Below are 18863 nucleotides of genomic sequence, written 5' to 3'. Positions count from 1 at the left end.
ACTGATTGGATGTTTTAAAGATCTCTCAGGTCGTGGTGAGAATCTTTAATTAAAAGAGAGATTATCTAGAATCAAATAATTTAAAAACATTAAAAGAAATTAATGAAACAACAATATTGCTAAGTCCAGCATTGATAACTGACGGGTTTTCGTTTCATAGCGATCCTATAAACGAAAAACAGCGACTCTAAATAATTATCACTTGAAAAGAAGAAGATGAGGTACACTACGCTCATTGACTTTGAAATTGACTTTGAAAGAAGCTGAATTATCAACATGGCACCCGTGAGATACTTATAATTACTTCTCACGGTCTAACTCGAGTTTCTTTCATGTATAGGTAAAATGAAAATATTTCAAACTTGATTTCTAAAAAGATTTAAATTTCACATATGATGTATAAGGTAAGAAAAGAGGTAATTAGGTGTGTATTCAAAATGAACAGCTGTTAGATTCTATTTGGATAACAGCGCAACAACTTAACATAAATAGAACGTCTGGATGTATGTTAGTCCATTTACAAACATAACACAAACAATGTTACACACACACACATTATATATATATATATATATATATATATATATATATATATATATATATACATATATATATATATATATATATGTATATATATATGTATATATATATATATATATATATATATATATATATATATATATATATATGTGTGTGTGTGTGTGTGTGTTTGTATGTGTGGTAAAGAAAATGAGGTTATGAAACGTAGAATGTCACTTTCTCTAATATAAGAAAACTATTTAATTACATGGTCCTACTATTGTTAACTTATACATCAGAAACTTGGAGCCTTACGAAAACCTTAGAACATAAGCTAGTTACAACTCAGAGAGTTTGGAAAGAATAATGATGGGAATAACACTAAAGGACAAAAAGAGTATAACGTGGATACGAGAGCACACTAAAGTAGAGGATATTGTAATAACATGGAAGGGAAAGATGGACATTAAGAATAACAGAATGGGTCCCTAGAGATTTCAAAAGAAGCAGGGAAGGAAGAGAAGACGATGGATTGACGAACTATGAAAATTTGCGGGTATAGACTGGCATAGTTGCTTTATTATTTTTTTATTTCATTCACCATACTCCTTTTCCCCTCAGGAGGAGGAGTGCCAGAATATTTTATCCTTACAGTTATAGCAGGTTCTTTTAGGGTGATCTTCCAAGACGCACTTTCTGTCCCATATTGATCAAGAATAATGTTAATCTTCAAATACCTCTTTTGTAATAAAAAATAACAACTTACCGATGCTATATGGGTAATGTCAAGAAAGTAGTAAATTAGCGAGTGAAAGTATGTGTGACCAGTAGAGTTTATTGTTCTTTATTAAGAAGAACTCACTGGGGGTCGCATCATCGATGTCAGAGGGATATAACATAGGGACAGGAGATAGGAGCATTGATATTATCAATGATTAATCCGGAAAGCGTTTGAAAAGGCCTGAAGGAAAAAGCATCTCGTCTTAACTATGATTTCGAGAGTGGAATTTAAGACGAAAGGCTTCAAGACGTACGTAGGTTGTTGTGGCTTGATTGGTAACGTCTCTGTCTGGTGTTTGCCAGACGGGGGTTAGAGTCCCGCCCAGACTCGTTAGTGCCATTAGTGTCTGCAACCTAACCATCCTTGTGAGCTAAGGTTGGGGGGGGAGCCTATAGGTCTATCTGCTGAGTTGTCAGCAGCCACTTCCTGGCCCTCCCTGGTCCTAGCTTGGGTAGAGAGGAGGCTTGGGCGCTGATCATATAATATATGGTCAGTCTCTAGGGCATTGTCCTGATTGCTAAGGCAATGTCACTGTCCCTTGCCTCTGCCATTCATGAGCGACCTTTAAACCTTTAAATGTTAAAGTTAAACCGTCAATCAATATACAGAAATACTAATTAGAAAAGTCTAAAGATGAAAATGTAATTAATCTTACATTGAATAATGAAATCTTCTCATTTCAAAATTTAGGAACTTTTTTTTCATCCGTCATAAGAAATAACTTTCTGATTAAACATGTTTTGCGAATACTTGAATAAATATTCCAAGTGGTCTATAAATGCAAGATCTTTAAGACCAAGCGTAAGGATAATACCAGTGTCTTATTATAATGACTAATTGGAACCCTATACCTCTAAATAGCTATAGTTTGAGTGAGTTGATAGATATATCATTATCATTATAATAATAATAATAATAATAATAATAATAATAATAATAATAATAATAATAATAATAATAAAAATAATAATAATAATTAGTGTTATTATTATTATTATTGTTATTATTATTATTATTATTATTTATCAATATCAAGTCATTACTGATTCATATTGTCAATACCACAACAGTGTCATGATCATTAGCATTTTATGCTTTCAACAAATGACTCCAAATAGCCATCTGGTTGGTGAAACCGTGGTATTTTACCTTGTCCCTTGTATTATTATTATTATTATTATTATTATTATTATTATTACTTGCTAAGCTACAACCTAGTTGGAAAAGCAAGATGCTATAAGCGTAAGGGCTCCAATAGAGAAAATAGCTCAGTGAGGAAAGGAACAGAGAAAAAGAAAATATTTTAAGAACAACAAGATTAAAATGAATATCTCTTATATAAAATATAAAAACTTCAACAAAACAAAAGGAAGAGAAATAAAATGGAATAGTGTGCTCGATTGTACCCTCAAGCAAGAGAACTCTAACCCAAGATAGTGGAAGACCATGGTACTGAGGCTACGGCACTATTATTATTATTATTATTATTATTTTTATTATTATTATTAGTGTTGCTGTTGATATTAGCCAAGCTACAACCCTGGGAAGACAAACAGAATGCTACACGCCCAAGGGCTCCAACAGGGAAAGCAACTCAGTGTGGAAGGGAAAAAATAGGAAAAAAAACACACACACACACAGTAATATCTTCTGAGATAACATCTTCCCATGAGAAAAACGTTAAATGCATAAAGGCTGGATATTGTTATTAATTGCTGTAATTATCTTTATGACAGATTGCCATTACGTTTTCCATATGTCAAAGAAGCATTTTAGAAAATAACTAAACAAAAATGCATCAAATCTTTTCTATTTTGTTTTGTAGCTTAAGATTTTCTTAGCGTAGTCTTGCTGTGAATACAATATATTTCTTTTGGATTGACTTTGAATTAGTTAGATTTCACTGCTAATGAAATCAATATGTTATGCCTGGATAATTTCTAATCTGTTTCTGTGTGCCAACCCCAATAAAGGGTTTATGAAAAAAAATTCTTACAGACATTGTTAGAATTACATTGATGCCATTATACATTTGGCTAATGTGCATAATGTGTAGAGAAAAGTCAGAGAAGATAAAATTTACATTATTCTTTCCAATACTTTAACTTTCCAAACTGTTCCCTACCATCTATAATGTTCAAAACACTTCCAAAAGACTAGAATTACTACCAGGTTTTTGCTCAGACAGCATTTATAGTATTTAAAACGCTTCCAGACATGGTTAACTAGCTAACACCTCTATTTTCCTTTCACCCACCTTTACTATCAGCTATATATATATATATATATATATATATATATATATATATATATATATATATATATATATATATATATATATATATATATATATATAACAGATCAGAGCTCCGTATCTTTTCTTTAAGCATTTATAAACTCCAAACTAATCCAGAGAACTAGTCGCGCAGGACACTGTAATATGATACAGGTCCTCTTCAAGGCTGCAGTTTGATACTATGATAACCACAGTGAGGGTTCGAGTTTCTCCTCTTGTGTTCAGAGCAAACGTTGCTTTCAATACTTTTCACAGCATCAACATCTTCGTTCTTGTTTCTCTCTGCTAAGAACACCTGATAGGTATCCTATTCAAACGTACAAAAGTATGTTTATATAGCTATCTACTTAGTTATGTAATATACATATATATATATATATATATATATATATATATATATATATATATATATAAGAATATATGTATATACATATGTAATACATGTATATACATACATAATCATGTATAATACATATATATATACATATATATATATATATATATATATATATATATATATATATATATATATATATATATATATATTTATAAAATTATGTATGTATATACATGTAATTATATATGCACATATATTCTCATATATATATATATATATATATATATATATATATATATATATATATATATATATGATATATTAATATATATATATTTATACTGATATATTAATATATATATATATATACTGATATATTAATATATATATATTTATACTGATATATAATATATATATATATATATATATATATATATATATATATATATATATATATATATATATATATATATTTAAATATATATATACATATATATATACATGTATATATATACATACATATATATATATATATATATATATATATATATATATATATATATATATATATATACATAGCTATGGGTGTGTGTATGTCGGCGGTGCTTCGTGGAGTCATCAGCGAAACCATCTTTAGAGGGAGTGAAAGTGGACCCTACTTTAAAGCATTGTCGGCCAGGATGAAACGCTATGAGAGCGTAGCACCGAAACCCATGGAGTCATTGATACCCTAAATCAGTTTCTCATATATCTTGGGTCAGTCGGCTGCGGGTGATTCACTACTGACAATAGAACCGACCATAATTCAAACAAGCTCATCCCACAAAAAAAACTAAGTGTGTGTGGACTCATGTGTGCGAATAAGGACACATTGTTGTGGCCTGATTGGTAACGTCTCTGCCTGGTGTTTGCCAGTCGAGGGTTCGAGTCCCGCTCAGTCTCGTTAGTGCCATTAGTTTCTGTATCCATACCATTCTTGTGAGCTAAGGTTGGGGGAGCCTATAGGTCTACCTGCTGAGTCAACAGCAGCCATTGCCTGGCCCTCCTTGGTCATAGCTTGGGTGGAGAGAGGGCTTGGCCGCTGATCACATGATATATGATCAGTCTCTAGGACATTGTCTTGCTCGATAGGGCAATGTCACTGTCCCTTGCTTCTGCCATTTCATGAGCGGCCTTTAAAACCTCTGAAGCATGTTTGTATGTACTTGCAAGCACCACCAATGCTTTCCTATAAAAAAGTAAGAATTTGTTGCATGCAATAAAGCATCAATTAACTGTGCTCATGAAGCACATATGAATAACTTACATGAGGATAATGATACAAATATTTACTAATCTTGATCAGAATTCCATGAGTCGACGATATAGGCCAGTAGCTATTATCCAATCACAGGCGAGAAAACAAATGGCTGTACATAAATCATAGCCATCCGGAGAAATCTTTGTCTGGAATATTTCGTTTGTTTTGATCTCATATTCTTTCTTTTTATAGATATCATTCTGCTAGAATTCATATTCCATTACTATTTCATAATCTAATGGTGATAGGATAAGTTGATTTAAATGGATATCAGTGTTAATTGGTGATGCTAAGAGAAGAATAGCTTCTGTTCTTTGACAGACCAAGTGAACAGGCGGTTCATTGCCATATTTAGAAAGTGTATGATAAGGCCGTTGTTATTATTATTATTATTATTATTATTATTATTATTATTATTATTATTATTATTATTATTATTATTATTATTATTATTATTTCCCCAATTATCTGTTTAATATTAGCTAGGAAAAGTGAATAATCACAATTTATATCCTTTGCATATGTTTATGGACATACTGTACTGGAGTATAATCTATTCCATACACATTTGGAATAAAAAATAAATGCCTTGAGTGAGCTGCTGATCTGACAATTTGGAAGCTACATAATACGTCAGGTAAAAGTTACGAATCAGAGAATCCTCTGAAAGAATTTTTAGAAAATTTGAAAAATTAGAAAAATATGCAAACAAACCAAGAAATGGATACAACTGAACTTGTAAACAAAAATTCCCACGTAAGGGTAGAAGAGACTCTTTGGCTATGGTAAGCAGCTCTTCTAGGAGAAGAACACTCCAAAATCAAACCATTGTTCTCTAGTCTTGGGTAGTGCCATAGCCTCTGTACCTCTTGTTTTGTTAAAGTTTTTATAGTTTATATAGGAAATTATTATTCTAATGTTGTTACTGCTCCTAAAATTTTATATTTTTCCTTAAATCCTTTCCTCGCTGAGCTATTTTCCCTGTTGGAGCCCCTGGGTTTACAGCATCCTGCTTTTCCAACTAGGGTTGTAGCTTAGCATGTAATAATAGTAGAAATATCATTGTGACACTGAGTGTTGCATTTTGATTCATGTTGCATCCCTAAAAGCACCATCAGGTCCATTAGTTGAAAACATCAAGACACAATCAGCTCACCAATGTCCTACGATGTACTTGTGAAATGGTCACTTTCACATGCAGAAGATAGTGCCTCTCGTATTCTTACAACCAATGTGATTTATTCGATGAGAGGAAAAGACACACACACACACACACACACACTCACAGAGAGAGAGAGAGAGAGAGAGAGAGAGAGAGAGAGAGAGAGAGAGAGAGAGAGAGAGAGAGTAGTCAGCATCTTCTTTTATTTTTCTATACACCATCTATGAATTCATAAAAAGAGCTATAAATTAATTAATGTTCAAACGAGGATTGTTGCTGACGCAAAACTGGGGCGAGGAGTCATTAACCTCTGGACCTCGTACAGCATACAATCGAGTCTGTTGACTGAACCAAGGTCCTTAATCTAAAGAGCTTAGACTGAACAAAGTTAACAGCTACAGTATATAGCAATTCGTCCGACGTCTATATTTGGGTCATGAGTCTCATTCATTTGAAGAATGGCGATTTTTACTTTTCTTAAATGGTGAGGGAATAGAAATGGGGGAAAGGAAGTTAAAGGAGCATTATTCTTCATACCTTGGTACAGTTTTTAGTCCAAAGAGATGGATACCAGGATTCTAGGGCAACTGGGGAATTATTATTACTACTATTATTATTAATAATTGCTAAGATACAACCCTAGTTGGAAAAGAAGTATGCTATAAGCCCAGGGGCTCCAACAGGGAAAATACCCCAGTGAGGAAAGGGAACAAGGAAAAAATATTTTAAGAAGAGTGACAACATTAAATAAATATCTCCTATATATACTATAAAAAAAACTTAAACAAAACAAGAGGAAGAGAAATAAGATAGAACAGTGTGCTCGAGTGTACCCTCAAGCAAGTAAACTCTAACCTAAGACAGTGGAAGGCCATGGTACAGAGGCTAGGGCACTACCCAAGACTAGAGAACAATGTTTGATTTTGGAGTGGTGCCCTTCTCCTAGAAGAGCTGCTTACCATAGCTAAGGCTTTCAGAATTTAATTGAATTAAAACTAATAACATTGAAATGAAAAGCCACTGCTTTAGTTTATCGGGCAAAGATACAAAAAAAAAAAAAATTGTTTCGCGGACTGGAAAAATCTTTAATCAAAAGTGAAAAAAATGAAACATTGTGGACTAAAGTTCCTCCTAAAATGCTCTTTACAGAATATTTTCTAGTAATGGACGTTTAAATCTTATTTTTTCTTTATTCGTTCTATTCTGATTTAACAATGTTTATCTTAAACGATAAATGATAAAAAGGGGAAAGGCAATCCAAAAGAAGAAGAAGAAGTCGAGAGAGAGAGAGAGAGAGAGAGAGAGAGAGAGAGAGAGAGAGAGAGAGAGAGAGAGAGAGCTTTCCTACCTGCAAACAGTAACATGTAATTTGTTTTTTATGCGTTGAAGACTTCCAATCAAATACCAAATTGAACGGTAGAAAGCAGTTTTAAATAGGTTGAGGAGAACTTCCCTGCGGGTCCACCATCCAAAAAAGTAAAAGTAAACAGAAACGAGATACTTTACAGATCCCTTTCCTAATTCTAAGTGTGTCATAGACTCTGAGATTGTAAAGAGTCAAAGCGTTCTACCTGGTTCTTTCTGAGACTGTATAATTGTCATTAGTAGAATGATTCATCATCATCATTTCCTCCTACGCCTATTGACGCAAAGGGCGTCAGTTAGATTTCGTCAGTTGTTTTTAGCTTTTAATACTTCTTTATTCATCATCTACTTCCCGCGTCATAGTTCTCAGCCATATAGGCATGGGTCTTCCAACTCTTCTAGTGCCTTGCGGAGCCCAGTTGAAAGTTTGGTGAACCAATCTCTCTTGGGGAGTGCTAAAAGAGCATGCCCAAACCATCTCCATCTACCCCTTACTATGATCTCGTCCCCATATGGCACTACAGTAATCTCTCTTATAGTTTAATTTCAAATCCTGTCCTTCCATTTAACTCCCAATATTCTTCTGAGGGCTTCGTTCTCAAATCTACAAAAGCTGTTGGAGATTATTTCATTGGTAGAATGATTACTTGGACATATCTTTTAAGGGCTTTGAAGGTTGCTCATGCATGGCAGAGGCAAGAGACAGGACAATGATCAGGGCCTGAACACCCTCTCCATCAAGCTAGGACCAGGGAGAACCAGGCAATGGCTGCTGATGACTCCCCAAAACCCTCCATCCCTATCTCGCAAGGACGGCGAAGTTACAGACACTACTAGAAACTATGGCTACTAAAACTATGAAACAAAATGGTCATCTATTACAAAGTTTGAGTTACTGCCTGGAAATATACATTAAGGATTGATTAAGTGATTTGGGTTAAATATAGCATCAAAATATAAACAGTCACTGATGTTACCTGTTTCTCAAACCCAAAGATTTATCACATGACACCATACTTAATATTTCATGACATGTTTATGGCAAAAGATCTCATATATAGCTAACCTTTTATTCCGGCTGCTTCAAAAATATCAAATTATTCATCTAATAAAGAGAACGTTTATTCGTTGTCGACGTAAAATATATATTTCTTGTTATTACAGCTAAATTACAATATAAAATATTGCAATTTTTTATTTACATTCGTATTCAAGAGCCTATAATACAGCGTTATATCGTTGAATCAGTAGAACTTTAAAAGTTCAAAGTTGAAGCAAACGTTTTTATGTTGACTAGGCTGACATTAGTCTTTTTATAGTTTATATATGACATATCTGTTTTTGACGTTGTTAATAGTTTATATAGGACATATCTGTTTTGACATTGTTACTGTTTTAGAATGATTTATTGTTAACTTGTTCTCATCATTTATTAATTTCCTTATTTCACTTCCTCACTGGGCTATTTTTCCATCTAGGGTTGTAGCTTGGCTAATAATAATAATAATAATAATAATAATAATAATAATAATAATAATAATAATAATAATAATAATAATAATAATAATATAGAGAAATGTTCGTTCAAACGTAGAACGACTTTTTTATATAGAGGAAAATTTAATACGAATCATCGCATGAAATAAAACAATAGGTGTTACGATAGGTGGAGGTCATATATCGAAAGATAAGCAAAGAATGAGAAGCTGAAGAAAGCAACCTAAAGTCCAATGTTCCGTAATCTCGACATTATACACTTTCTCGGATGAGAACACTTGGAATCTCTAAGGGAAAAATAAACAAGAAAGGAACCAGAAATTCACAGTCTTTAAGTCACTTAAAAAGAAGAAAGGTTGAGGGAAGTTAATATGCTCGACACTTATTCGCAATTAGTGAATATAAGTCTCCAAAATAAGAATCAAGCATTTAAGAAGAAGATATTCACGTATGCTAGAAGAGGGCGGGAAGTTTTACACTTAAATATTTTTCATGTTAGATATTTTAAACTCCTTTCTCGGTTTTAGTTGTACAACTGATAACGACAGTATGCAAGAGATCTAATGCTATTATTATTATTATTATTATTATTATTATTATTATTATTATTATTATTATTATTATTATTATTATTATTATTATTATTATTACTATTATTATTATTATTATTATTATTATTATTATTATTACTTGCTAAGCTACAAACTTAGTTGAAAAAAGCAGGACGCTATAAGCCCATGGGCTCCAACAGGGAAAATAGCCCAGTGAGGAAAGGAAATAAGGAAATAAACTACAAGAGAAAAAATTAACAATTAAATAAAACAGTAGTAAAATAAAATCATATATAATCTATAAAAACTTCAAAAAAGTTGAATGTTCTCCTTGAATTGTAAAAATATCAATAAAACCATAATTTAAGATAAATTGCAAATGCTCAGAACAAGTAGGAGTGAAAAATGGAAGTACAACGAATATCTATATAGGCATAGTAAGGTAATATTCCCTTTTATAGAGATCAAGATACTTCTTAATATTCAGGATTTTGGATCATGATATTTTCAATAAGTACAAAAGACAATTACTTAAAGATTAGGTAGGTAAGAATAAAACAATAATAAAAATGAAAACAACTTTGACGTTCACCTTCTGCTTTATACATTTCGATAAAAAAGAAGAAGAAGAAGAAGAAGAAGAAGAAGGAGAAGAAGAAGAAGAAGAAGAAGAAACAAACGACTGGTAAGATGGTCATGCCTGAGCTAAAAGTGGGACCTGTGATATGCGAAACAGTCTCTTTAGATATGCACCGCACACTTGGCTGAACATTCCAATGTTTTACCCGAAAAAAAAATGAGCGTGTACGTGTGCATATATAATTAACTAGCCCTTACAATCATGTGTATTTGCGTACATGCATGTATGTTTAATATATCTGCCATGTATACAAGTGTATCTATCCATATGTTTCATAATATTATACTCGGGCACACTATTCTATCTTATTTCTCTTCCTCTTGTTTTGTTAAAGTTTTTACAGTTTATATAGGAGATATTTAATTTAATGTTACTCTTCTTGAAATATTTTATTTTTCCTTAAGTTTCCTTTCCTCGCTGGGCTATTTTCACTATTGGAGCCCCTGGGCTTCTAACATCCTGCTTTTCCAAATAGGGTTGTAGCCTAGTAAATGATAATAATAATAATAATAATAATAATAATAATAATAATAATAATAATAATAATAATAATAATAATAATAATAATAATAATATTCTGTGCTGAAAGTCAAGATATGTGTCAATCCTATTTTGCATTCTTCTTTTGTTAGACAACACTATCAAAGAGAAATAAGTAACTTGAGATGACTGTATTAGGCAAGGATATTCATCATATAAAACATGATCCTTAAGCATCAAGGTTGATAAAATTATTCTGGGACAACATCTAAAACCAAAAATGGACAATTACTCTTTTCCTACAACCACTTTGGACAACCTGGCATATGATAGCTGATAAGCAATATTGTCATATTCTTTCTGTGGACAATATATTTTTTTTCTTAGCTGGGTGTAGAATTTTTTTTAATAACATATTCTGCAATTTTGCAACGCAGTAACAACATGAACAGTTAATAAGTTAGCTCAGAATGATTATCCATCTTGTTTTTTTCATCAAAATTACTGTTTATGTCATTTAGGAATTAAGATTTTACTTAGTAGGTTATATTAGCTGTGTATTGGAAACGTCCCTGCATGGCAATCTGTTGGACGGGAGTCCGAGACTCGCTAAAGCTAATAGTTCCTAGTAGTGTCTGTAACCTCACCATCCTTGTGAGCGAGAATTGGGGGGTTTGGGGGAGCCTAATGTAGATCTATATGCTGAGTCATCCGCAGCCATTGCCTGGCCAACCCTGGTCCTGATGAAGAGGGGTCTTTGACGTTGATTATGTACATATAGTAAGCCTTTAGGAAATCGTCCTGTTTATTGCCTCTGCCATTCACGAGTGATCTTTAAATCTTTAAAATAACTATTGAACGTTATCTTATAAGAAAATTACAATCTTGGCCATTTAAAGATATCCGTCACGTGAACAATTTTATATCTTATCGTAGGTTCTCGAACACCCACTTGTAGTGCAATTCTCTTTTCTCATTCACTTCTCACCTTGGGAAAAAATAATCATATAGAATTCATAAACGTAACAGGACCCTCAAGTCCTTGTATAAAGGAATGCTAATAATGTTAGCGTGAGAATGTGTGTATGTTCAAGCAAGTGCGCATTCATGTTACTCCTACCAGAGAAATGCAGATCAAGGCTGGATCTCTGCATTTCACTTTCGATCTCGCAAGTGATCTCAGTCATTTCCCTCACAACCATCCCTTCGCTGAGCGAGGGATATTCATCCCTCGTTCAGCCTTTCGTATATCAGAATTTTCCTCCTCTCTAAAACCTCTGTTGAAGGTTGCTTCTGATTAGGGTCTTCTTCCTTCCCTAATATTTTCTTCTTCTCTAAAAAATAGCTGCAGAGTGTGTTTAGTAAGCTTCCATGACTAGCGAATAATACTTTTTTTTTTTATTTATTTATTTTTTTCTTTTGTCAAGAGGAAAATATCTAAGAATAGAGGAATTTTTTTTCGTAAGTAGCTGTTGTTTAGTAAGCTTTCACGAGTAGTAAATAATCCCTTTCTGTCAAGAGGAAAAAACTAAGAATAGAAGATTTTTTTTCAAAGGAAGTAGCAGCAAGTTATTACCTATTTAGCAGATAATAGATAAAGAGATAGATGAAATATCTATATATCTAATAATAAAAAAGGAAGGAAATTGAGTTTTTAAATTTATCAATAAATCTATATAAATATGAAAAAAAAATTGAATAAATAAAAAATAAAGTAAAGAAATAAATAATAAGACCGGTCATAGATAGCAAACCTCCAACGAGACTGATCAATATACCCGCCAAAAGGCTCATGCAATAGGTACAGTTGGACACAAGAATTCCTGGGACACCTTGCCCTGAGGATATGCACCCTGTCATACTGTTACTGCGCAGCGAGTACCCAAACAGAAGCTGTAGGAAGAGATGGCAAAAGTGGTGGGTGGGGCTGAATTCAGGAACTCTGCGCGCAGCACGAGTGTGAAAGGGTGCACTTCCTCAGAGAGAGGTGTGCCAGGAATTCCTGAGTCCAAATGTTCATTCTCCATCTCACCCGAGATTATATGAATTGGCAATAACAAACAAACATACAAACAAACTATTTCGTTCCCCTAAAGTGTGTGATTTTCGATCGAACCTAAATTCTATAGACTCATTCTTTTTAAACCCTTCTGTTATATCTTCAACCAAGCAGGGAATTAGGCAATTGAGCTATACGATGGATGTGGTTGTCAACTGGTAATTCGCAGGAAAATAGGAGTATATTAAGGTCTAAAATTAAATTGTTTATCAGTCCTCGATAGCCCTGATAGGGTGGAGATTAACATGAAATTATCAAAATCTCTGCGCCCGTACTTCACTTTGTGTTCTTCTTCTACTTCTTCTTCTTCTTCTTCTTCTTCTTCTTCTTCTTCTTCTTATTATTACTATTATTATTATTATTATTATTATTATTATTATTATTATTATTATTATTATTATTATTATTATTATTATTATTACTAGTTAAGCTACAACCCTAGTTGGAAAAGCAACAAGGACTCCAACAGGGAAAAAGGAAAGGAATTAAGGAAATAAATAAACTATATGTGAAGTAATTAACGATTAAAATAAAGTATTTAAAGAACAGTAACAACATTATAAACTATAAAAAGAGACTTATGTCAGCCTGTTCAACGTAAAAACATTTTCTGCAAGTTTGAACTTTTGAAGTTCTACCGATTCAACTACCCGATTAGGAAGATCATTCCACAACTTGGTCACAGCTGGAATAAAACTTCTAGAATACTGCGTAGTATTGAGGCTCATGATGGAGAATGTCTGACTATTAAAATTAACTGCATACCTAGAGCTAGACACTGAGCTTTGAGAGTGAAGATCCCTGATATATACTGAAAATACACCAAGAAATTCAGCTCATTATCTAAATCCTATTCAATTCTTCCTCTCCTTCAAAACAGATTGTATCCTTATTATACCCCCTTTACACCAATTAAAATATTCTAGAATACCATCTACTGAATATAATGAATCACCCAAGGTTACAGTATTCTCAGATTCGGTCTGAATACTTAGTAAGAAATGCTAGGCAGACGAACGTTGCTCGAAGTTTATTTGGCTGAAAAAAATCTTGATGAGCAACTCAATTTGTCCTGATTAGTTAATGGCTTTTAGCATCAATAACTGTAAGATGAAGTACTTTCACTGGGTTGAGAGACAGAGTATTTAATTTCATTTCGACAATTTTGTCTTGATGTTATGCTATTAAACCGTTATACGATTCCAAACCATTCTATTTGTAAACTATTTGTTACATGATGCCTTAATACAACCTTTGTAGTGAAATTGAAGATATTTTCTTCATATTTTTCTTATCATGGCATGTGTGTTTATATTAACCTTGAGACCAAGATTTATCATCTCACTGAATTTCCACAATTATTCTACATATGGGATCATTTAGACTGACTGGCAATGTCTAAATACATTTAATCTATTCTATTATTCACAGGAATATACTGTCTATGAATTTTAAACACATCTATTGCACTGTAACCAAAGTGATTTGCTCATAGTTGGCATGGAAACTTTAAGAATCTATTCTCTGGTGAAATTATAAGTTTCATTTAAGGAAAATAAAGGATAAATCACTTTTATTTCCACACTTTTTTTTTCTTTTTTAAATCTAAATGATTCACTAAAGAAAGATTATCCTCTTCACATTTTGGTATAATTTTATAGGAAGGGACAGTCTGCAGAAAAATGGGAGACAAATATATTATAAATTTAAAAATTCAAGAAACTTACGTCTGTCCTGTTTAGATATGCGGTGAGCTTTGTATGTAATTTTTCTTTTAAATTGAAGGATGATTATAATACATCTTACAATAATAAGAACATGAGAGAAATATACATAATAATATAATCCAGATATCTTTCTGAATATATGAAATATATATATATATATATCAAGGAACTAGGACCTGTAGGGCTCTATCAACTGTATTAGGTTTTACAAAACTCAAAAATATCACCAATAACATAATAAATATTCTTTAAATTTGACAGACAGCAGATTTTATAACCGACGCAAATAATAAAAGGTAATATTGTGAAACTTACGATACGAAAAATAAAATGAAAATAAAAGAAATACAATATAAAAAATATTAAAAGTGTAATGATTCTCATGAAATAGTCTTGGCAAAAGACGGTCCTTTTTAGGCCCCGAATGAGAGAGAGTAAATTGGTCCAATCAGATATACAAATTGGGGCCGATTGGGATAAGAAAAAAAAAAACAACAACTATAGATTACAAAACAATAGGAATGTGGTGCACTGGAAGGTTCGACTAATACTAACCAGGTATTCGAATCGGTGGAACTTTAAATGTTCAAACTTGTAGCGAATGTTTTTATGTTGAGTAGGCTGACAAAATTATCTTTTTATAGTTTATATACAAAAGATGTATTTCAATGTTGTTACTGTTCCTAAAATACTTTATTTAAATTTCTCATTACTTATCTTATAGTTATTCATTTCCTTGTTTCATTTCTTCACTGAGCAATTTATCCCTGGTGGAGCCCTTGTGGTTATAGCATCCTTTTTTTCCAACTAGGGTTGCAACTTGGCTTGTAATAATAATAATAATAATAATAATAATAATAATAATAATAATAATAATAATAATAATAATAATAATATTTAGGTTAGATAAATAATATTTAGATTAAAACATTTCTACATTTTGTTGCAGCTAGTTAATCAGAGCGATGTATCTAAGGAAGAGTGTATCCCCTGAACTAAAAAGTATATAATTTTCAGACGTGGTGAAGGTGCTAACTCCTCCAAGCATGAGGCAGTTCCCTAGATTAGGTTAGATTTAAGAAAGTTAGGTAAGGACGTTACATGGAATTACGTTTTTCTGAGATTTCGTATTTCTGTGTTACTTTAAATTTTGGAATGTTGTATAGAAAATTCTAATGATTTAGAGCAGATATGATAATCGCATTTGAAAATGCTATTATACTAATATACACTAAAATGTTCTTCAGGTAAATTATCAGGATATCATGATTGAATCAAAGATATTGGGATCCAAAATGTATGTATACTTATTTTTAGAAGACAACAAAATGATAGAACCAGCATTTGTAAAAAACTAAAAATCTCCCCTATATAGTAAGGAGTAAGTGTTTTCATATATATATATATATATATATATATATATATATATATATATATATATATATATATATATATATATATATGTATGTATATATATGCATATATATATACTTCATATATGCATGTACTGTATACACACATATATAAATATATATACATATATATATGTATGTACTGTATATAAATACACACACACATACATATATATATATATATATATATATATATATATATATATACATACATACATGCATACATTCATACATACATATATATACTTATATATATATATATATATATATATATATATATATATATATATATATATATATATATACAGATGTTTGAAACGCTCAGCTCTCCCCTTCCCTCAGGTAAGGGAAAGGGGTAGCCCTACCCTGGTGAGAGGAGTATACGTGTACGTGTATGTGCATATCTAAATAATTAGCCGTCATTTTTTACATGTCGCGTACACTAGTTGAATACAACGTAATTCGTCTTGATATTAAGTACTTTGTTGCACTTCTTGATAACTGATAGTCTATTGTAATATGGCCTTGCTCCTTTGAACTAAACAAAATCTGAAATTACAACTGAAAAAGAAAATACTATTATATAATAGAGAATAATCATGTCAATTTTTGATAAAATACAATTTAGTTTGGCGTAAAACCTATTTCTATTTTAGTGCTCATTTCATTTCTTCGTAATTTCTACTCCTTCCCCTATATCAAAATGTCTACTGCCTCTTAATGTTGCACCACAGTGGTCTATATTACAAAGTTACGTTTCCATTTGTTTGTTTTAATTCACTAAACTTCACATTAACTTCATTAACTCCACTTTCTGTTTCTTCAACAAGAATTCATATCTAAACTTGCTAATTATTGAAATGGTTTGTATATGTAAGCTTAAGAAATTAAGCTATTATCTCCATGGTTTCCCTCTGTCTTGGGTTAGAGTACTTTTGCCTAAGGGTATACTGGGGCACACTATTCTATCTGTTTCCTTACTTCCTTTCCTCACTGGGCTGTTTTCTCTGTTGGAGCCCTTAGGCTGGTATCATCCTTTTTTCCAACTAGAGTTATTGCTTAGCTATGAATAATAATAATAATAATAATAATAATAATAATAATAATAATAACTGCTAGGGTTATTGCTTGGCTATGAATAATAATAATAATAATAATAATAATAATAATAATAATAACTGCTAGGGTTATTACTTAGCTATGAATAATAATAATAATAATAATAATAATAATGATAATAATAATAATAACTGGTAGGGTTATTGCTTAACTATGAATAATAATAATAATAATAATAATAATAATAATAATAATAATAATAATAATAGCTAAAGTGCTAATGGTCCATTTTACCTCATTTGACCCTTTTTCATTAATACTTTCCCGTCTCTGGCCTTTATTCACCTATTTGATATGAAATATATCTCCCTCTGTGACATAACATTCACTTCTAACCAGCACTCCCTCGGGAGCAATGTATGTTATGATCGTTTTTTCTGCAAATACTATTTCAGTCAATGCTTTTGAGCTGCCACTCCGTCCATGTCCCTCTTCCCCTTGGGCATTTGGCAGTCAATATCTATCAGCATAATATTAGGTTAGCAATTCCTTTAAGTTGTCAATTTACTCATATTTATTCTATTCTGCATATGACTGTTTTTTCTGGCTTTTATATCTGTGGCCTGATTGGTAACGTCTCTGCCTGGTGTTTGCCAGTCGGGGGTTCGAGTCCCGCTCAGACTTGTTAGTGCCATTAGTGTTTGCAACCTTACCATCCTTGTGAGCTAAGGTTTGGGGTTTTGGGGGAGCCTATAGGTCTATCTGTTGAGTCATCAGCAGCCACTGCCTGGCCCTCCCTGGTCCAAGCTTTGGTGGAGAGGAGGCTTGGGCGCTAATCATATAATATATGGTCAGTCTCTAGGGCATTGTCCTAATTGCTAGGGCAATGTCACTGTCCCTTGCCTCTGCCATTCATGAGCGACCTTTAAACCTTTAAAACCTTTATTGTACATATTCTACATATTTTTTCTGCCTCTTATAAATCTCAATTTCTTTTTAAATAAACTTTTGATTTCTCCGGGTTACAATTAGGATCTGCATTTAATTCCCTTGTCCCTGCCAGAAAAAGTTTTATTTTTATCGCATAGAAACTTTATATTTACAGAAAAGAATAATCCAAAATAAAACTTTAATGCTGGAATGTATCACTGTGTCATCATTGGCACTTTAATCATTAAGGTTATATAAAATTCTATGACACTTCTTTAAATTGAAAGTAGGTACTGTAAACCCGGCAAACATCGAGTGAAGCTAAAGTGTAAATTCGTGTAATTGCATTCAGCAAATTGTTTTCTTAACAACGATAGATTCCACGCAATATGTTAACGAAGTAAAATATGTTCTTACAAGATAAAACAGGCATGGAAAAATTAGTGGCCATAAGATTTCTCTTGGCATTATGTAAACGAACCAGCTTTATTCATCTTAGGGAATACATTAGACAATCATAATATAGGAAACAAGCTGTTTCAAGGGTGCTTACTGACTAAGGTAAATTTAACGAGAGGAGATAAGCATAAACAGTTTCTATTTAGTCGATGCAAAGTGGTAATCAGGGAGCTTGGAAAAGAGCATTTGCATAGAGTTCTCTTGTTTGGGGGTACACTCGGGCATTACTATTCTATCTTATTTCTCCTCATCTTGTTACTTTTAAGTTTTTATAGTTTATTTGTGAAAG

The sequence above is a fragment of the Palaemon carinicauda genome, chromosome 24 (assembly GCF_036898095.1).
Source record: "Palaemon carinicauda isolate YSFRI2023 chromosome 24, ASM3689809v2, whole genome shotgun sequence".
NCBI classification, from domain to species: Eukaryota; Metazoa; Arthropoda; class Malacostraca; order Decapoda; family Palaemonidae; genus Palaemon; species Palaemon carinicauda.
Note: the sequence above shows the minus strand (reverse complement) of the source record.